Source organism: Rhinopithecus bieti, unplaced genomic scaffold (assembly GCF_001698545.2).
Source record: "Rhinopithecus bieti isolate Rb0 unplaced genomic scaffold, ASM169854v2 scaffold_23869, whole genome shotgun sequence".
Classification (NCBI taxonomy): domain Eukaryota; kingdom Metazoa; phylum Chordata; class Mammalia; order Primates; family Cercopithecidae; genus Rhinopithecus; species Rhinopithecus bieti.
The window spans coordinates 719799-742028 of NW_016810959.1; the positions used below are offsets into that span (position 1 = coordinate 719799).

General features: G+C 46.4%; 1 protein-coding gene across 2 annotated transcripts in view; it reads left to right on the forward strand.

Annotated features, from left to right (window-relative positions):
* Positions 1-22230, forward strand: part of GRID1 (glutamate ionotropic receptor delta type subunit 1) — a 570596-nt gene that overhangs the window by 74712 nt on the left and 473654 nt on the right. The window contains exon 1 of one of the 2 annotated variants that reach the window (XM_017893245.1): positions 2227-2276. The exons of the other annotated variant lie outside the window; for it this stretch is intronic. The gene's annotated coding sequence lies outside the window, so the exon portion shown is untranslated. Of the gene's footprint in view, positions 1-2226; positions 2277-22230 lie in introns of those variants that run through there. 2 annotated transcript variants of the gene reach the window in all.

The window sequence follows — 22230 nt, forward strand, 5'->3', positions numbered from 1 at the left end:
AGAGTCTCGCTCTGGAGTGCAGAGCGCAGTGGAGGCTGGAGTGCAGTGTCATGATTTTGGCTCACTGAAACCTCTGCCTCCTGGGTTCAAGCAATTTTCCTGCCTCAGCCTCCCAAGTAGCTGGGAATATAGATGTGCACAACCACACTTGGCTAATTTTTTAATTTTTATTTTTAGTAGAGACGGAGTTTTGCTATGTTGGCCAGGCTAGTCTAGAACTCCTGGCCTTGAATGATCTGCCCTCCTTGGCCTCCCAAAGTGCTGGGATTACAGGTATGAGCCACCGCACCTGGCTGGGAACATCTTTTAAATGATAGCTTTGATGTATCCTCCCCTGGGAGCACCCCAATGCTCTCAGCCAGAATGAGGCACTGCCTCTTCAGTGCTCACAAGAGCAATTTGCATTTCCTGTTAGTTTTATCAGGTACCATGTTTTATGAAAATTATTTGTTTATCTGTAATCGAGTCCACTTATTTTTGCAAGCATGGGGAGATGTATTAATCAGGACTGTTGGTTGAAAGTGATAAAAATACCAGTTAAATTGGTTTAACTAAAAAAGGGAATTATTTTTAGCTTATATTACAAAGTGATCCAAGGATGTGCTAGCTTCAGGCATGGCTGGATCTAGTGGTTACGCCTCCTCTCTTGCTTTCTCTTTCTTGCTCCCTCGGGGTGTCTTGTTTCTCTTCTTCTCTCATTGCCTTGATTCTTAGGAATGTCCTCCCCACCCAGTGACAAAGAGGAACCACAACTCTAGCTTGTCTGGTCTTTGGTGTCCACAGTCTCAGCACAAGTAAGAGTCGCTGTTTGGAAAGCTCAGGCAAAGGCTTTAAGGATATAGTATTGGCTCAGCTGGGGTGGCCGCCCATCCCTGAACCAATTAGGCTGAGTAGGACACTCTAGTTGGGGTGGGCTGCCACTGCATCTGGCCAGCCCACTAGAACTCATGGACTCATGGACTAGGAGTAGAGGGAGAAGGCTCTGCAAAAGAAAATCGGGGTGGGAGGCTGGGCAGGATGGACAAGTGGCTGCCCCCTACAGGAGTCATTAGAGCTTGGTAAACAGGAGCTGGGGAGATCAGAGCCGTGTTTTAGAAAAATTAAGCCAACTGCAGTTAGGAGAGTGGCATGGGGCGGCTGGGGGTGTGGGCACTGGGCCACCGAAAGGCAGCATCCTGGGTCTTCTGGAAGCAGGGGTGGAAGAGGCTGAGGTAGCAGAGCTTGGCTTGGCCTGTGCTGAATCACCAAGGGCAGCCGAGGGTTCTAAAGGGGTGATGACTGCTTCAGCTGGCGGATGTTCTGTTTCTCACGGATTCACAATTAGGATAATGACGCGAGGGATGACGTTGCCCCCAGTGGTCTCCAGGCCCTTCCCCTCTTCCTCACTCAGTTTCGTGCTTCTTGGAGCCCTCTATTTTTCATGGCTAGGGCTGATGTTCCTGGGCATTAATTGGTCTTCATTAGACAGTTTGAGAGTTGAGGATGCTTTGGGCCTCACTGTATCCTCCCAGCCAGCATCAGGGGTCCATTGGTCTGTCAACCTTGAGTGACAGGGATCTTCTGAGTCCACTTTTCAAGTGTGTAGCTCTAGTGACTGTGCTCCTGGGGCCCAGTGGGAGAAGAGGCATGGGAGGCAGAACAGTGGTGTCTACACATATTTTTGTTCACAGAGAAACCTGGACAGACATGGTGGGGTGAGCTGCGTCCATGGCCATGTCCCATTGCTGAGCAGGAGGCTGCTAAGTTATAGGGAGTGGTGGGGCCTCTGTTCTCCTGCAGCCTTCACCCCATGCTTGTACGGGGTGTCTTGGTGCCTGCGCTGCCTGCTGTGTTCATGAGGTTGGCATAGCCAGTCAGCCCTGCTCAGAGAAGCGCTCTGGCTGTCTCTGCACACTGAAGAAGAGGTGACAGCCACCCACTGTCAGATTGACATTATCTGGCAATATGGGTGCTGCCGCTTTGAGGTTTGGGGTGATAATGGTGATGTTTGAGAGGGAACCCAGAGACCCAGGTGCTACTTTCCCCCCAGAACGTACCTGAGAGGCCAGCATGGCTGTTCAACAGGACTCCTGGGTTCTCACAGAGTTCCACCTTGTTTCTGGTTTCGGAGTCAACTGAAGAGCAAGTTGCTGAAGTGGATGTTGACCACATTCTAGAACAGCAGCGTGGTTGCCTCATAAAAGCCTTGCTTGTAGGCATATTAAGCTGAATGAACATTGCCAGAGAGAACCCCCTTCCTCAAAACTGTGACTGATCACACACTCTCCAAACAGCAGGTACTGTTATTGTCTCTGGAGACTGGAGACTGTGGGCTCTCCTGGGCTCCCTGGGACATCCTTGGTCAGCCATGCCTGGCCGCTCCAGCTGAGGAGTTACTGTTCAGGAGACATGGGGGACTCTTGGTGTTCGCTGATGAACTCCACTCTCGCAGGAGAACAGGTTCATGGGCAGGGAGATCCTGACCTGTGGGGAATGTGGCAGGTGGGCAGATGTGAGTCTCTGCCCTCACTTTGTACCCATAGACTCAACTTCTGCCAGGCAGCCTAGCATCTTCCTGCTGCCTTTTGCCCAGGAGGCAATGGTACAACTCTGCAACGAGCATCTGTGGTGGAGGCAGAGCATGACAAGGGCTGGGCAGGCTTGGAGGGCAGTGCTAGGCCTGCATGGAGCATGTGGAACTAGAGGAAGAGACCGTTACTGGCTAAGGAGCAATTTCCTAGAGTCTTGTGGGTACATACTGTAGTGATCCTGATACCAGCCACCTTCTGCCATCCTAGATATGGGTGTCTAGGAAACCACAGAAAATCTCTGGCAACAGGAACTTTGGGCTGAAACCATGTGGCTCAGAAGTTAGGCTGACCACTGAGAAACCACTTAAACTGGGAAACTTTTTAAAGTGAAATTAATAATTTCACTAAAGAACAGGTGCAACGGCTGTGCTGGGCAAATGAGGATGCACGGTCACCTGTTCAGGGCAGGCTCTGTGGAGGGGCACAACCAGCCCTCTCCTGTGGACTCTGATGGTTGTAGTCAGGGCTGGGGCTAGAATGTAAGGACCCAACATGGCAGGTTGGCCTGAGTATTGAGATGTCAGGACTGGTCCTGGTGCACAAGCCCATTTGATCCAGGGTGCCAGCGCAAGAACTGTGCAGCCGTTCATTTTCGTTTTTTTTCTCTGTTGCAGAAGACACTTGGCAAAACAATAGCAGCAGCTGCTTTTAGTTAAGTGATGAATTACTGGGACCCGGAATGGTGTCCAGGGCTCTCCCCTGATTATCTCTTGCTTTGAGGTAGGCACCCAACTTTTAGTTATGAGAGAATTGAGTCAGTGACCTCACTCACAGGAACTTCCAGTCCCTCAGGGATACAGGGAGGAATCTGGGGACTGCAATTCAGGCTTCTCATATGACAAGGTTGCTTTCTCTCTCGTCCTGTTTCTGCCCCAGACTCACCTGCGGCTCCTTCCCCACGGGACCTCCTGTGCCCAGGCATTCCATCTATTTCCATGCCTCCAGAGCTGTCCTGTGCATCCTTCTGGACCTCACCTTCTCAGCCTTTAGGGTCCTGCTCTGTTGTGCTCCCTGAGCCCCTACTGCACTGCCTGGGGTCACATGTCTGCCTCCCCCACCAGCCTATAAGAGCATGGCTCATAGGAGCAACACCAGGTGGCGGTGTCTATGGCCCAAGATCTTGCAGGTGCCCAGGCAGTGGTGGTCATACCACAGTGGCCTTTCTGCTGGGGGGGGTCTTGAGGGCCCTAATTTCTGCTCCTCTGGTTTTCTGCGTGGGTGCTGACTTCTTCCCATTCACAGTAGAAAGCTGTCAACCCTGCCGGCGCCCAGAGTGGAGAGCTGTCAGGCTCTGCCCCTGGGGTAGGTACCATTGTTGTCCCATTTTACAGATGAGAAAGTGAGGTGCAGAAGGCAGGTAACTCCCTCACGGTCACATGGCAGGGCAGGGCTACGATGGAATCCTGCCTCTATCTGACCTGATTCCAGGATCTTGACAATTTGCTGAGCCGCTGAGAAGTGTTTCCTGTCTGCCTTGCGATGCCATGGAGAGGCCCTTTGTGGAGCGCATCCTGTGCTGCAAATTCCTGCCTGGCTTCTTGTGGCCTCTCTCGTGGGCAGAAGCAGGGACTTCGTGGACCCCATGGTGGTTCCCCCAAAACTAGTAAAAAGGCAGGAGAGGGAATGATGCCCAAGCCATGGAGACTGCCTCATCTCCACCCAGGGAGGCACAGGCTGCTCCCTCAGCATGCTTCCTGGGTCCTCAATGAAGGCCCAGCACCCAGGTCAGTGCTGGGTGGTGGTCCAGGCTCACCATCATGCTTGTTTCCTCATCTGTAAGTATCTGTCTCTTTATAGGGTTGTGGTGAGGAACAAGATGATTCTATAACTATACAGCTACACTTCAATATACCTATGCACCTATATCTATGCCTCATCTATACCTCTCTCTACCTACACCTACCGGCTACCCCAACCTCTACTTATACCTACACCTACAGCCTACATCTAACGTATTCCTATCCCTATCCCTATCCCGACATCTAATTTAAATCTGTATCTATATCTACATCTCATCTATACTTATACCAATTTCTAGACCTAAACCCACATCTACAATACGTTCTTGCTTAATGTTGTTGATAAGTTATTGGAAACTTTATGCAAAACAATGTACAGCAGGTTCTCCAATAAGGTTTTGCTCAAATGTCTTCATTACAATGTTGATGAGAAAAAAATTTGGTTTCCATTATACATTGTTTCGCTTAAAGTCCTATCAGTGATGTAAGTAAGGACTTACCATATATCTAAACTATGCCTTGACCTACTTCTACTCCTATTCCTATTCTTACATCTAATCTGTACCTGTTCCTAGACCTACAGCCATGCCAACACCAGCACCTACACCTGCGCCCTCATCTCCAGTACATATCTCAGAGCAGTGTCTGGCATCCTGAAAGCCCTGTGCAGGCATGCTGCCATATGGTTATTATTACCGCAGGCCAGGTGGTGGGCGCAGTGCTGGTCTCTCGGAGGTGGCACAGGTTTCCTGTACTGTTGACCCAGTCGGCAGGGGCCCTAGGCTGGGGCATTTAAGCAGCATGTTGATGAGAAGCTGTGCCCTTTGTTTCTGTGACGGGTGGTGGCTGGAGTCTCCCTGGCTGCATCCTCTTTTTGGGTCATTAAGAATGTCACATTTGGTTTAGGCAAGTGTGTCACTGCAGGGCTTCACCATGAGTGTCATGTGCAGGGTGATCCTGAGCATGCCATCTAGGAAGTCCCTGCTAGCAGCCTGAGACGGAGGCGGGAGAGGGTGTCTGGCTTCAGAGCCATTGCTGTCAACTGATATTCGCCTGGCTCAGGGGAAGCTGGGCCTCACAGGCTGTAGAGTCTGACACTACTGGTGCTGCGGTGGTGTTTGCAGGGACACTCTGGATGCTTCCTCTGGGCTGAGGAGGGGTAGAGGCAAAGGTCCCTGGCCATGGGGGCTGGGGTGGGGTGGGGGGCTCACTCGTCTCCTCTCCTGACTCCATCACCATGGAGGGAGGACTGTCCACCTGTGGGCTAGAGAGGCATGGCATGGTCTTGTTGTACCTTCTAGCAACCCCATTACTGTTGTCTCCATGGTTTAGGTCTTGACACTGAGGCTCAAGAGGTGGCAAGGCTGTCCTGAACCACTCTGCAGACCAGGGTAGAGCCAGACCTGAGTGGCCACAGCCCAGTTTTCTTCCCCTATATCACAGTGCCCACTGCCCACTCTGCCATCTCTCTCTGCTGCGACCCTATGCCCCGTCCTTAGACTCTGACCCAGGATGTTGGCTCCTGACAGTGGATGGCATTGTGGCCTTTCCCCACAGCATCCGCGTTTACTGAGGGCGCTCTCTTAGCTTTTCTGCCTTCCTTGACTGCCACACTGAGAGCCTGTGGCCTGGAGGGCCCACATTTGCTGCTTCGGGAGCTGCTCTGAGAGCCTGGCTGTGTGATGGAGTGCAGCAGCTTTGTTGGCCCCCGCCTGGGAGCTGGCAGAAGAAGAGCTGGTTCACCTCAGCAGTGGTAGGGCAGCCCCTAGCTCAACAGTAGTGGAAGTGGGTATGTCCTGCGAGCTGGAGCTCTGGTTTTGTTTAAGAGGAGCATTTGGGCCGGGCGCGGTGGCTCAAGCCTGTAATCCCAGCATTTTGGGAGGCCGAGACGGGCGGATCACGAGGTCAGGAGATCGAGACCATGCTGGCTAACACGGTGAAACCCCGTCTCTACTAAAAATACAAAAACTAGCCGGTCGAGGTGGCGGGTGCCTGTAGTCCCAGCTACTCGGGAGGCTGAGGCAGGAGAAGGGTGTAAACCTGGGAGGCGGAGCTTGCAGTGAGCTGAGATCTGGCCACTGCACTCCAGTCCGGGCGACAGAGCGAGACTCCGCCTCAAAAAAAAANGCAGGTGTGTATGTGTAGGTATGTGTGTGAGGACAGATGTGTGTATGCAAGTGTGTGCCTGAGGGCAGGTGTGTATGTGCTGGTATGTGTGAGGGCAGGTATATATATGCAGGTGTGTGTATGAGGGCAGGTGTGTGTATACAGGTGTGTGAGGGCAGGTGTGTATGTACAGATGTGTGTGAGAGGGCAGGTGTGTATATGTAGGTTTGTATGTGAGGGCAGATGTGTATGCAGGTGTGTGTGCGAGGGCAGGTGTGTATATGCAGTTGTGTGTATGAGGGCAGGTGTGTATGTGCTGGTGTGTGTGAGGGTAGGTGTGTATATACAGATGTGTGTGTAAGGGCAGGTTGTATGTGCAGGTGTGTGTGTGAGGGCAGGTGTGTTTGTATATGTGTGTGCATGTGTGTGTGAGGGTAGGTGTGTACGTGTGTGTGTCATATGGGCAAGCTACCCAGCCACAGCTCTTTCCATCCAAGAGCCTGATGCCAGACCCTCCTTCTCTAGCAGGCCAGTTCCATTAAAATCTTCTTGGTCCTGCTGAATCCTTCCTTCCAGCCAGGGAGTGGGCTAGACACTGGGGCCCCTCACCACATGTGGGGAGCTGAATGAGGTGAAAGGCCTGCGTGCTGTCTTGAGGAGGTCTGAGTCTTCCCTTCCCCCTCCCCAACCTGTGCAAATAGCACAGGGGAAAGGATAGGATGGGGGCTGAGCTTTCCTAGAGGAGAGTCTCCTAACCCTGCCTGGGGAGGAATCTCCAGGGAAGACTACCTGGAGGAGATGGTGCCAAAGCAGAGCCTTGGAGGATGAGTTGGAGGAATTGGCCAGGCACGCAGCAGGGCAGGGACGGGCATTCCAGGCCATGAGGGCACATGGACAGGCAGAGAGGTGCCTAGGGTAGGGGGCTGGTGTCTTAGAAGAAGTGAGAGCAGTTCAGAAGGTGTAGGGGATGGCAGGGGTAAGGGTGCACTGGGTGGGCAGAGGCCTGGCCCTGCCTGTGAAGGGTCCTTATGCTACTGGGGAGAGCTTGGCCTTGACTGTGAGCCAAGTGGGTTGCTGCTGAGTGGCTTCAGGTGGAAGAGTGGCATGGACAGATCTGATTCTTAGAGAGTTTCTCTGCTGAGGGTGGAGAATGGGTTGGAGGCAAGGCTAGTGTGGACATCTAGAAGGGAGATAATGACTGATCTTGGGCCATGGCAGTGGGGGGCTCAGAGGATGTGGGAGGGGAGCTCCCAGGGAGGGGCCACAATCCCTGAATTTAGGGGGTGTCCAGTGATAGAGGCCAGCACTCTCTGTTACTCCCTGGGAAGAGCCCTTGTGCCCACCCTTGGATACTGCCATGCTTAAATGGTCTTGCTGCTCATGGTCACTCTTTACTTACACACAAATGGCCTCCAGTACAGTCTTTTTTCTTCCTGGGCTGGTGGGGATTCAAGAGCTTGCTGGGGAATTGCACTCTTTGAACTGTGCCCTGAGATGGACCACGGATCCCCTGAGAGGACAGACTCAGCCAGCACCTGGACCCATGGAAGGGCTATGCCCTGAAGACTCCCTGTCTCTGATTTCCCTGGTGGAGTAAAGAAACAAAGGCCCAGTTCCTGCTGTGGTTTTCTCCATTTTACAGATGAGGCAACCGAGGCCCAGAGAGGTCCAGTGATTTGCCCAAGTCACCCAGGGAGAGAGAGGGACACCCAAGCCTCCTGCCTCTACCTTTAGAGGCTGGGATGGGAGCACGAGGGCACTGCTTGAACATCTGCTGTATGCTAGGATTTGCAGGGGCTTCATGAATTCACTTTCCCATTTCATTCTTCTAGCAGCCATGCAAGCTGACAATGGTCTTCCCAGTTTGCAGATGAGCAAACCAAGGTTCTAAGTGGTGGAATCACTTATCCAAGGCACCACTCTGTGGGATTGGGATGCAAACCCAGATGACTAGATGCCAGGGTCTGTCTGAACCTAACCACTGGGCTATTGTGCTTTCCACTGAGGAGTATGGGAAGGAGTGGCATTTAAGCAGATCTTACAGAAGGCAGGAGGCCTCCTCCCTAAGAGTGCTCTGTCCCCATCCTAGAATAACTGTGGGCTGGAAAGAGTCCTTCCCAGGCCCAGGGTCTCAACCTGGCTGCCCAGCAGAATCATCTGGGGGAGCTTTTAAAGTGTGCTCAAGCTCTGATCAATTGAAATTGCATTTCTGGAGATGGGGCATGGGCATCTACATTTTAAAAACCTCCCCAGCTGATCCTGATGTCCAGTGAAGGCCTAGGACTACCGTCCTAGGCCTCAGGCCATGGGTCTGTGGGCAGTGGGAATCCAGAGCACCTGCTTCCTTTCTCTAACTGCTGGGCACTTCAAACTCCTGAATTTGGAAGATCTCATGAACAACAAAGTTGCTTTTGGCCATAGTTCCCCATGCTGATTTTCAGATGAACTCCAAATAAGCCAGGGTTAAGCACAACCGCCTGCCCAGTGGGTAGGAGAGGAGGGTAGATGAGGCAGCAGAAATGCTACAGTTTTCCTCTAGCCCAGGACAGCTCTGGTGAGAAATTCTCCCTGAAGAGCCAGCCCACCTTGCTGTACCCCGTAACCCCTCTGTGGCCACTGGCCACAATAGGTGCAGTTCTACTGTGCACCTCAACTTCCTCTGCAATCCCAGCAGCTCGGTGTCAGACAGGAAGTAAATGAAAGATGCCTTCCCCTCACCACATCATTTCTTGCCTCTCTTTATCCAAGTATTCCATTTCCTTCCTCTTTCCAGATGAAGCCACTTCCTCCCCCCTCTTCCAACACTTGCCAATGGTTTCTTTTGCTGTGCCAGGCCCTGCTGGAGGTGCTTTGGGTTGTATAGATGAGCCAGATATAGGCTCTGCCCCTTGCCTATTGCATTCTCAGTCAGTACAGGAATTAGACAAGAAACACGTCCCAAAGGGAAAGTGCCCCTGGCTCCAGGCGAGGCTCAGAGGAAGGGTGATCCCCATGATTGGTAGAGTCAGGGAGGGCTTCTTGGAGAAGGAGGCATTTGCAGCTGGTCTGTAAGGGCTGAGAAGGATTTGGATATGGGCAGAAGGAAGAGTAATTGAGGCTGGAGAATGAGCTGTAAAAGGAGAGAAGGAAGAAGGGAAAATGGGGGAGAGAAAATACATGGATATTTTATGCACTGACAAGGGAAACTGTAGGGGAGGTATGGGGAGCAGTGAATCCATTTAGCTGGCAGAAAGGGTCAGTGAAAGGAGGTTAGGGGAAAGAACATTGGAAAAGTAGATAGGGGGCTGGATCATGGCCTTGAAAGCTGTGCTGAAGAGTCTGGGCTTGATTCTATAGGGAGAGGCATGATGAAAGCTTTTGTGAAATAAATGAAGAGAGGAGAGATGGAAACCACTCAGTCCCTGCTACAATGACTTAGGAAGGCTTTGCTCCTTCTGCTTTCACAAGGGTTCTCACCATAATGAATGTCTCCATGTTAAGTATTAAAACTCTCTTTGCAACTGATATCATTGCTATTCTGAATCTACTGGCCATACTGAGGAGCTTGTTAAGTTTGGCATTGACTGTGCTCCTGAAATGAAGAACAAGGAATCATTGAAGGAGCAGCAAGTAGAGGAGGGAGAAGATGAAGGATAAGTTGTGATGGTGGAAATTTCGTCAGACTAGTCCCTAAATACTCCATTTTTGATGCTATTGTGAATAATATTTAAAAAATTTTAAATTTGTAATATACAATTGAGTTTGATATATTGATCTTTCATTTTATTTGAATTTATTTTTAGAGGCAGGGTCTTGCTCTGTTGCCCAGGCTGGAGCGCAATCATAGATCACTGCAGCCTTGACCTCCTGGGCTCAAGCAATCTTCCCATCTCAGCCTCCTGGGTAGCTGGGACTAAAGATGTGCACCACTATGTCTGGCTAATTTTAAAATTTGTGGTAGAGATGAGATCTTGTTATGGTGCCCAGGCTGGTCTCAAACTCCTGGCCTCAAGTGATCTCTTGTCTGTCGCTCCCAAAGCACTGAGGTTACAGGCATGAGCCGCTGCACCCAGCCTGTATGTTAATATCTAGCAATGTTGCTAAACTTACTTATTGGTTTTAGCACCTTTTTTAAAAGGGTAGATTCCATCAAATTTTCTAAATAAATGATAATGTCACCTGTGAAGAAAGACAGTTTTGCTTTTTCCCAATTTGGATGACTTTTATTTCATTTTCTTTATTGCAATGGCTGGAACTTCTTGTAAAATGTTAGAGGTGATGAGAGTGAACATCCTTTTTTCTGATCGTAGGAGAAAACCACCCTATTCAGTCTTTCAACACTAAATATGATGTTAGCTGTAGGTTTTTATAAATGTTCTTTATCAAATAAAGAAGCTCCCTTCTATGCCTCATTTGCTGAGAATTTTTATTGGGATTGATTTTGGAATAGTCAAATGCTTTTACCATGTTCAATGAGATGATCATATGTGTTTCTTTTTGGGCTTGTTGATATGGTGATTTGATTGCAAATGTTAAGTTAAATGTTAAATCTTACTTAGTCATGATGTATTATCATTTTTATATATTATTGGATTTGATTTGCTAAAGTTTTTGCATCTAAATTCATGAGCGACATCGGTAGGTTGTCTTCGTTTATAAGACTGCTATAACAAAGTGCTGTAAACTGGAAACTTATCAGTAACAGAAACTGATTTCTTACAGTTCTGGAGGCTGGAGGTCTGAGGGGGATACCGATATGGTCCAGCATTGATGAGGGCCCTCTTCTGAGTTGTAGACTGCTGACTTCTTGTGGTACCTTTCCATGGTGGAAATAGGGCAAGAGAACTCTCTAGGGTTCCTTTTATAAAGAATTCATCACATTCATGAGAGCGCCACTCTCATGACCTAATTTCCTTCCAAAGATCCCACCTCCTGATACCATCGAATTAGGGATAATACTTCATTCAACATGTGAATTTTGGGGGAACACAAACATTCAGTCCATTACACATGTGGTTTATTATTATTATTTCTTGTAATGTCTTTGGTTTTGTTATCATGGTAATTTTGTCCTAATAGAACAAATAGGGAAGTATTCATTCCTTTACAATTTTCTGGAAGAAGCTATGTAGAATTGGTATCATATCTTTCTTAAACATGTGGTAGAATTCATCAGTGAAGCCATCAGGGCCTAGAGTTTTCCATGTTGGATAGTTCTTAACTCCAAATTCCATTTCCTTCATGGATAATAAGGCTAGTCAGGTTATCTGTTTCTTCTTGAGTGAGCATTAGTAGTTTGTGTCTTTCAAGGAATTGGTCCATTTGATCTATGCTGATGAGTTTATTCTTGTTCATAATATGTCCTTATTATCTTTTTAATACCTGTAGGATCTATAGTAATGTCATCTCTTTTATTTCTGATATTGATAATTTATGTCTTTTTGTTTTATCTTGATCAGTGTGGCTAGATGTTTATTAATACTATTGATTTTTGAAAATAAGCCAGCCTTTGGTCTCATTGATTTTCCTATTGTTTTTCTGTTTTCTATTTTATCATTTTTTTGGTTTGATATTTATTATTTCCTTTATTCTATTTAATTTGGGTTTAATTTGCTCTTCTTAAGACAAATGCTTAAAGTAGAAACCCAGGTCACTGGATTGACCCTTTAAAATTTATGTACAATGACTTTCTTTATCTCTTCTTACAGTTTTGTCTTACAGTCAATTTGAAAAATAGTGTTATAGCCACCTCACTTCTTTTTTGGTTATAATTTGTATGGAATATCTTTTTCCATCCTTTCACTTTTGACCTACTTATGTCTTTGGATGTAAAATGAGTCATTTACCTTGAATCATGTTTTGTAAAATTTACTGCTGCAGCCCCTGTTTTTGGTTGGAGAGTTTAACCCATTTACATTTAAAATTATTATTATTTTGATAATTATTGATAAGAATTATTGATAAGAAGATAAGAATATACTTACTTCTGGCCCAACTTTACTATTTTATAGTTTAACGACATTTACATTTAAAAGTTATTATTGATAGGAAATACTTACCTTCTGCCATTTTACCTGTTTATATTTAACGCCATTTACATTTAAAGTAATTATTGATAAGAATATACTTACTTCTACCATTTTGCTGTTTGTTTTCGGTAATGTCTATTAATTAGCTTTTTGCCTCATTTTCTCTATTAAGCTTCTTTTGTGTTTAGTTGATTTTTTGTAGTGAAACACTTCGATTCGCCCTTTTCAGTTTCCTTTTTGTGTATATTCGCTTGGATATTTTCTTTGTGTTTACCCTCAGGATTACACTTAATACCTAAATTATAACAATCTAATTAAATTGATACGCATGCTTCACAACATAAGGCACAAACTATGGCCCCTATGTAGCTTTATTTCCTTGTTTATGTTATTATGAATCACATCTTTATCAAATTGTGTGCGCGATTAAGAATAAGATTTATCAATTAAAAATTCATGTGTTTTTAATAATGTAAAATAAAAGTAGAGTTATAAACTAAAAATACAAGAATGGCTTTTATGTTTGTCTGTGTAGTTACCTTTGCATTTATTCCTTCATGCAGCTTTGAGTTAATGTGTAGTGTCCTTTCATTTCAATCTGAAGGACTTCCTTTGGCATTTCTTACAGAGAAGATCCAGTGGTAAGAAATGCCCTCAGCTTTTGTTTATCTAAGCATATCTTACTTTCTCTTTTTAAAAGTTGTGGTAAAATTTATATAACCTAAACTCTACATTTTAAACTATTTTTAAGTGTATTGTTCAGTGGCCTTAAGTACATTCATATTGTTGTGCAGCCTTTACCATTCTCCATCTTGAGAATATTTTAATCTTCCCAAACTGAAACTCTGTACGTGTTAAACAATAACTCCCCATTTTCCCCTCCCCCCGGCCCTTGAAAACCACTATCCTACTTCCTGTCTCTATGATTTTGATGACTTTAGGTATCTCACATAAGCAGAATCATAAAGTATTTGTCCTTGGTGACTGGCTTATTTCATTTAGCACAATGGCTCTCTCTTTTGAAGGACAGTATTGCTGGATTTAGAACTCTTGAGATTTTTAGTTTTTTTATTTTATTTTCCAGCACTCGAAATATGTCATCCCACTGCTTTCTGACTGCCTTGATTTCTGATGACAAATTGGATGCTAAATCTTATTGAAGGCTGGGTGCGGTGGCTCATGCCTGTAATCCCAGCACTTTGGGAGGGCGAGGCAGATGGAACACTTGAGGTCAGGAGTTTGAGACCAGATTGGCCAATATGGTGAAACCCCGTCTCTACTAAAACTACAAAAATTCACTGGGTGTGGTAGTGGACGCCTGTAATCCCAGCCACTCTAGAGGCTGACGCATGAGAATTGCTTGAACCCAGGAGGCGGAGGTTGCAGTGAGCTAAGATTGTGCCACTGCACTCCAGCCTGGGTGACAAAGTGAGACCCCGTCTCCAAAAGAAAAAAAAAAAATCGTATTGAATGTCATGTGTTGAATCGTGTCTCAAAAAATTCATATGTTGGAGTGCTGACACACAGTACTTCAGAATGTGAACTTGTTAACTTATTTGGAGATAGGGTCAAAGTGAAAGGATGGAAATTTGCATCCCTATAGAATAGGAAAATTTGGTCACTGAGATAAACATACATAGAGGGAAGATGGTGTGAAGAGACACAGGGAGAAGATGGCAATCTATAAGCCAAAGAGATAGGCCTGTAACAGATCCTTCTCTCAAAGTCCTTACAAGGAACCAGCCTTACTGACACCTCCATTTCAGTCTTCTATCCTCCAGACTGTGAGACAAATCATTTCCGTTGCTCAAGCCATCCAGTTTGTGGTATTCTATTATGACACTCCCAGTAAACCAATGCATTGGGCATCCCTTGTACATGACAATTTCCTTCTTTCTTTATGCCTTTAAGATTCTTTCTTTGTCTTTGTCTTTCAATAGTTTGATTATAAAGGGTCTCTGTATGGGTCTATGAGTTTATCTTACTTGGAGTTCACTGAACTCCTTGGATTTTAATTTCATGTCTTTCATCAAATTTGGGAAGTTTTTAGCCACTATTTCTTCAAATATTCTTCTTCCCCTTTATCTCTCTCTTCTCCTTCTGGAACACTCATAATGAGTATGTTAGTCTGCTTGATGGTATCTCATAGGTCATTTAGGTTCTGTTCACTTTTCATCTTTCTCTTTTCTTTCTGCTTCTCAGACTTGATAATTTCAGTTGTCCTATCTTTAAGTTCACTGTCTTCTGTCCATTCAAATCTGCTCTTTAACCCCCTAGTGAATTTTTCATTTTGTTATTGTACTTTTAGCTCCAGAATTTCTATTTGCTTCTTTTAAAAATTAATCTTAATCTTTTTATTGCTTTTCTCATTTTGTTCATATATAATTTCCTTGATTTTCTTTAGTTCTTTGTCCATGTCTTCCTTTACTACTTTCAGCATATTTAAGACAGTTGTTTTAAAGTTGTTATCTAGTAAGTCTGATGCCTGGGCTTCCTTAGGCATGGTTTGTGTAAATTCACTTTGTTCCTTTGAATGGGCCATGTTTTCTTGTTTCTTTGTGTCCTTTTTTTTAAAAAGGACATCTGAGTATTATAATGTGGTAACTCTGGAAATCATATTATCTTCCTTCCCCAGAGGCTGCTGTTTTTTTTTTTTTTTTTCCAATTGTTGAAGGGTGTATACTTCTTTGTTTAGTAACTTTCTCAAAGATTGTATTTATTGTCTTGTGTGATCACTGAAGTCTCTGATCCTTTAGCTTGTGTTTGGTTAATGTTTTGACAGATAATTCCTTGAATGTCATGAGCTAAAAGCAAAACAACAACAACAAACAAACAAGAAAAACAGAAATACACCAGACATCTCTCTCAGTCTTCGCAGATTTCTCTGTGCTGGGGAAATCCTTCAACACTTAGCCAGGCTGGCATTGTGCCTAGAGATTAGTGTGCCTAGAGATTAGTGTGCCTAGAGAAAGCTTGGGGTCTTCTTATTTCTTTTCTTAGCATGCATCTTGCCCTATGCCTAATGTAGCTTTCTAAATTCCTCAGTATAAATAGGTACTTTTGAATGTCCGAATTTCCCAAAGAATGTTCCAAGCTTTTCCTCACAGGTCTTGTATGTCTCAACTGTGTCTTTTGTCCCAAGTGTCTGTGAGTTGTTCGTTTGCTTTGCAATGTTGTGAGTAATGCCTGTTACTTTTTGGTCTAAGTTCCAAGTTAGGGGGAACATAGAAGAGTACCTTGCATCAATCCTTCAGGTATCCCTCAGACAGCCTATAACAGATAGTCACAATAATTTGTGAATAATATCTGCTCTGCTCCCTCTAGAACTAGAGATGAAGGTCTTACAATGGGAGCATGGGATGGCACCACTTCAAGATGGCACCACTTCAACATAACACCATGCTGGGGAGGGAGGGGCATGGGCAAGTAAAAATGCCACAGTACCTCCCTAAAGTTGCCTTTTTCTTGACTAAGTGTTCTCTTGGTTGTTGTAAACCTTTGACTGTTTTCCAGAGTTTTGACAAAGTTGGCACTGGCAGTTTTTGCTTTTTTGTTTGTTCATTTTTTGAATGTTTCTGTAGGAAGATTAGAACTTGGACTTGTCTACTCTGCCATTCTGGTCCACCATCATTTTTGAAAGATTTTTTTTCGTGGTATAAAAATCTAGGTTGATAGTTTTTTTCTCTTTCAGTACTAAAGGTGTTTCTGCCTTGTGTTCTATTTGCATTGTTTCTGATCAGAAATTTACTGTCATCCTTATCCTTTTTCCTCTGAACATTATATATTTCTCTGGCTGCCTTCTCTTTATCTTGATTTTTATCATTTTGATTATAATGGGTCTTGATATATTTTCTTCATGTTTCTTGTGCTTGTGATTTCTTAAGATTTTGCATCTGTGCATTTATGGTTTTGTCAAATTTGAAATTTTCATGAATTATTTCTATAAATATTTTTTCTTTTTCCTCCCACTCTCCTCCCCTCTGGGACTCCAGTTACACATATGCTAGACCACTTGACGTTGTCCCATTGCTCACCAATGTTACTTTCTTCTTTTCTCTTTTTTGATTATTTTTCTTTCTCTGTTTAACTTTGGATAGTTTCTTTTTCCATGTGTTTAAATTTGCTCATTTTTTCCTGCTGTATCAAATTTGACATTAATCTAATTCAGTTTATTTTTTAAATCTCACATATTGTACTTTTCATCTCTAGAAGCTTGATTTGCATCTTCTTTTAAATCTTCCATGTCTCTACTTAACGTTTGAACATACGGCATGTAGTTATAATGACTGTTTTAATATCTTTGTCTGCTAATTTCAACATCTGTTTCAGTTGTGGTTTGATTTTGATCAATTGATTTTTTTTCTTCATATGGGTAAATTTTTTTCCTGCTTCTCTACATACCTAATCAGTTTTGATTGGATTCCAGACATTGTGATGGATATTTTTGCATTCTTAGAAATATCCTTGGGCTTTATTCTGGGATGCAGTTATGTGGAAATAGTCTGATCCTTTTGGGTCTTGCTTTTACTATTTGCTAGGCAGGACAGAGCTGCTACTACTGAGGCAGGACCTTTCTACACACTCTACCCAATGTCCTGTGAATCATGAGGGTTTCTAGTCTTGTTGAAAACAGTCACTGTTCTTGAAAGTACCAGATACTATTCCCTCAAATCTTTTGGATGATTCTTCTCCTGGCTGTGGGGTGTCTACTCATACTCTGCCGAACACTTGAGTGGGAGTTTCTGAAAGCTCGCCAGGTGTCTCTGTGCGAGACACTGTGCCCATCACTCTTCTCTGGTACTCTGTCCTGTGAACTCTGGCAGCCTTGGTCTCTAGACTCTGAGCTCCAAATCTGCAACTCAGGACATCTGCTAGACTCTGCCTCCTGTGTCACCCTGGGAAGTCCCTAAAGACAGCTGAATAAATTGTAGGGCTTGCCTTGTTTGATCTTAGCCTCTGGAATCACTGTCCTTCATTGCCTTCTCTCCAATGTGTTGAAAAACCATTGCTCCATATATTTTGTTCATTTTTTTCTTTGGTTATTCCATGAATAAATTCTGATTGACAAATTGGATTCCTCTTACTTTAGCTGGGTTAGAAGCAGAAGTACAAATTATTATTATTATTATTATTATTATTTTTGAGAGGGAGTCTCGCTCTATTGCCTAGGCTGGAGTGCAGTGGCACAATCTCAGTTCAACACTGCAACCCCGCCTCCTGGGTTCAAGCAGTTCTCCTGCCTCAGCCTCCTGAGTAGCTGGGATTACAGGCATGCACCACCACACCTGGCTAGTTTTTGTAGTTTTGCTAGAGGCAGGGCTGTACCACATTGGCCAGGGTGGTTTTGAACTGCTGACCTCAAGTGATCCACCTGCCTTGGTCTCCCAAAGTGCTGGGATTACAGGCATGAACCACCATGCCTGGACCGATTATTATTTTTTTTAATAGTTGTATCTGAGCTCATTTAATGATGGAGGGAATGGAGAGAATGAAGGGTGGGGGTAGTAGAGGGGAGGCAATTGTTGGAGTGAGGTGGATAGTGATTTAATGATTTAATCTGCTACTGATCACTGTTCTGTGCCAGGCCCCAGTGGGTACTGAATGGAACAACTCATAGCCCCTGCCCTCGAGGAGGCCACAGTCTGAAGGGGTGAGGGAAAGTCTTTATCATTGTTTTAATCAGAAGATTCGGCTGCTCAGACAAAGCAGATGTTCTATGTTTCCAAACTATTGAGAATTAGATTCATTTAAAATGCTTTTCATTGAATGCAATTATGAACACTGTTCCAGGAAGACCTACAAATAAGGATAGATTTGTTTAGTATTAAGGGAAGGGGATGTTTAATTCTGTGAGGGAGGCTGCAGGGAGGAGCTTGGGTCAGAAGACTCATGTGTGAGCCCTGTAGACCCCTTCCCTACAGGGGGTCTTAGTGCCCACAGCACAGTGAAATGGGACCTTGTATTACCGGCATCTTGCAGGGTTTTCATGGGGTACACCTAGGCGATGGTCAATAAATGTGGGTCCCATGTCTTAGAGGGATAGCAAAAAGCAAACAGGATGTGCCCCTACCTTCAAGAAGTTGCTGCCAATCTGCCTTAGAACTCCAACTTGGGAATTGAGACTAAAGGGGAGTGAAAGCAGCCCTAGATGGGGCCTGAGGAAAGGGCCAGCTGTGACCAGGGAGGATGAGAGGAAGGACTGAGAACCGGGAGAGGCACAAGGCTGAGGCCAAGAGAACTCTTAATTAGCAAGGGGTCAATGCCAGCCAGTGTGCAGAGCCAGAAATGACGTCTCTCAGAATGTGTGTGGGTGAAGGGGTAAGGGAGCTGGGTGCATAACTTGGAGCATTGGCTTGGTGACCTCAGTGAGGCCAGCACAGCAGGAGCTGGGGCCTCTGTGTGCCCTGTGTGGGTGAGTGTCATCTTAGATACAGCCTATCCTCAGTTACCTGGCCGTGCTGGAGCCTGCCCAGGCCAGGGCTTGGGACTCAGGCCAGTTCCTTCGGCCCCCAGCCCTCCAGGCATCTTGGAGCTAATCAAAGGTTAGCCACCCTGAGCAATGGAAAATTCTCAATGTGCCAGACACTTTATATGTGATGTCTGTGCTCCTGTTATTTTAAGAATGCCCTGGGAGGTAGGTTTTGTTGCACCTACTTTAGGATAAGGAAACCAAGGTTCACAGAGGTGAAGGGATTTGTCCAAGGTCACAGACGTGACTTAGCTTGGATTTGAACCCAAGTCTGCTTTCCAAACCCCAATCTTTTTATTTATTTATTTTTTTTGAGACAGAATCTCACTCTGTCACCTAGGCTGGAGTGCAGTGGCGTGATCTCAGCTCACTGCAACCTCCGCCTCACAGGTCAAGCAAGCCTCCTGCCTCAGCCTCCCAAGTAGCTGGGACTACAGGCATGTGCTACCACACCCAGCTAATTTTTGTATTTTTAATAAAGATGGGGTTTCACCATGTTGACCAGGCTAGTCTCAAACTCCTGACCTCAAGTGATCAGCCTGCCTTGGCATCCCAGAGTGCTGGGATTATAGGTGTAAGCCACGGCACCCGGCTCCAAACCCCAGTCTTTCTAACATGCCTCATGTGCCTCTTCCTTTTTCAGATTTCATCATGTGGTTATCATAGGGACACACCTGGCACTAAGCCTATGTAGAAAGCCAGCCAGTGGTGTTGGTGGCCTCCCATTAGAGTCCCTGACCCTTGTGCTGGCCTGGACACTGCAGGAAGCATGGTTCTTTCACACCTTGCATGGGTTAGAATAGACTAGCCCCCGTGGCAGTAACAAACAACCTCCACACTTCAGTGACTGATTCCTTGCTCAGGCTGCATGTCCATCGTGGACAGTCCTGGGCTATGCTCCCTCCCATCCTCTTCCTCCAGGAAGCAGGCTGACAAGCAGCCAGTATCCACATGCTGTTGGTGATAGCGGTAGAGAGGAACCGGGAAGCTGGAACCAGCTTGGAAACATCTACCAGGAAGAAATGCTTATCACATGGCTTCCATTTCATTGTTCAGAGCAGGTCCCTGGCAGACCTAGCTCTGAGGAGTGGAGGAGCATACCGGGTAGCAGTTGACTATGGATACCCTGAAAGTTCCCATCAGTGGTGACTTTCAGATGCCCCATGTGTGTTCTTCTGTGCAGAAACGGGGGCTGCTTGCTGGAGAGGGGCCCCTCTAGAAGCTTACTGTCTAGGGAAGGGACGGTCATAACCCAGGAAAGAGACGCCTCCACGTAAGATGACTGTGCATGACACGGGTGAGCACTGGGTTGTGGGTGCGCAAAGCGGTGACACATTCTTCATAGGGAGAACTGTAGAGGCGACAGTGTCTGAGCCCCCAGTTTGAAGCTAAGAAATCCCTAGTGAGGCACAAGAATGGAAGGGCCTCTGCCGTTTGAGGGACAGAGTGAAAAGGTGCAGGGATGAGAGCGCAGTGCTGGGTGCAGGCTAGTGGCGTGTGTCTCTGGAGCTCTGGAGACCTATGGAAGTGTGTGGGCAGAGGAGGAGGCTAGAGAGCTGGGCAGGGCCAGGAGTAAGGCTTTCTTCATTGTGGGTGGGATGTCATGTGCCTTTTGCTGTCTTTCAGCTGAGCCATGGCTGTGGAATTCTGGCCAGTGGGTGTGGTGGGCACTCAGAACTGCCTGACCAGAAACTCTAGCGAAGGCCCGGACCCTGCATGCATCCATCCAGCCTGGGTGGCTCTAGGCTGCATTCACCGGTCTAGACTCTGCTGTTCACCCTGGGGGGATGAATCAGCTTCATTCTTCCTGAACAAAAGCTCCTGGGTTGCCAGGGAGATGTAGGGGCTGCTGCCTGCACTTCCTAGAGCTGCAGTTTGGTGTCAGGAAGAGATGGGCACTCAGCAGCCCTAGGGCGGGGCTGGGTTGAGCTGCCATCACCACTGTTGTCCTTGTTGAATGGGACTCTATGTGGATCAGAGACAGCAGAGCCTCTGAGTTTGCACAGATTTGGGTTTGAATGTGGCTCTGCCCATTGATGGCTACATGACTTTCAGCCGCAGTCTACTCTTTTGAAGCCTGTTTCCTCAAATTGAAGTTGGGATGATAATATCCAGCTTGCAGGGGCTGAGATATTTCATGAGGTAACAGTTGGAAGGCATTCCATCTATTCATTTATTTAATACATGTTTGTGGCTGTCTGCTGTGTGCCAAGCACTGTCCCGGGGTGGGAATCTATGCCGTGACGTGATGCTGACATGGCCCTGTGCTGAGTGGTCAGCCTGGCTGGCACCATGCTAGGCACACAGAGAGCCTCACTAAATGGTATTTACTATTGTTCTTGGGGACAGAGACTCTGTGGGGATAGGTGAAGAGTCCTCCCTGGAGTTTGCCTGGTCTTGGGCACTTTGGGAAAGTGGAGAGGTAGGGGGAATCCCACTCCCCAATCCTATAGCCCGGCAGGAAGTAGTAGGCCTCATGAGAAAACCCTGACAACTTAAGCTCCATGCTGCCTTTGAATCCCAGGGTTCACGGGACCGAGCGGGTTTCCTAAGCCTGTGAAAGCTGCTGCAATTGGTGTTGAGGCCACCACAGAGCCACAGTCCAGAGGCCCAGTGGGCCTTTTCTTATCTCTCTTGCCAGACCACAGAGTAAGCTCTGGAGAATTGGACCTGGCAGCTCTGAGCTGGGCTGACACCCATCACTGACCTGGGATCATGGGAGTCAGGCAGGAGGGCCTTCCCCTGGGAAAGAATCCTCTCATCTGACTGTGGTGTGTAAAAGATCGGGAAGCCTTGAACTGATTAGGGCAGGGCTGGGGATAGGTGCAGAGTCTGGGGGCTCCTCAGCTGTGCAGAAGTGCTGAGAATGCATGAAGTGTATTTAGGGGTCAGACATGGTGGTTTTGGGGTTATTGATGGAATTTGGGGGTAGCCAGGGATGCCGTGTGTGAATGCTCTGGGAAGAGGTTTGGGAAGAGGTTTGGGGGAATTACAGGGATTTGCTGGAGGAGCTTTCTGATGGCGTCATTGGTGCTGTGCACTGGGGGTTGGTGGTAGGTCCTGGAGTCATAGCTGGGGTCATAGGTGTGTTAGGGAGGCAGTGATGATGATTTATTAGGAGGGGGAGGATCACTGATGAGGTGGGAGGTGGGAGCAGCGAGGATGGGATGGTGCTGTTGACCAGGGGGTCCTCAGTGACTATCCCAGCAGGTTGGATTCAATTATAAGCTCTGGTGTGTCTGTTTCTTGTCTCAGTGCTCCAAGGGGAAGTTTAGGCCTGAGCCTCTGAGAGGGTTCGCTGGGCAGAGAGACTCTTGGATCTCAGAGGGCTGAAAGGG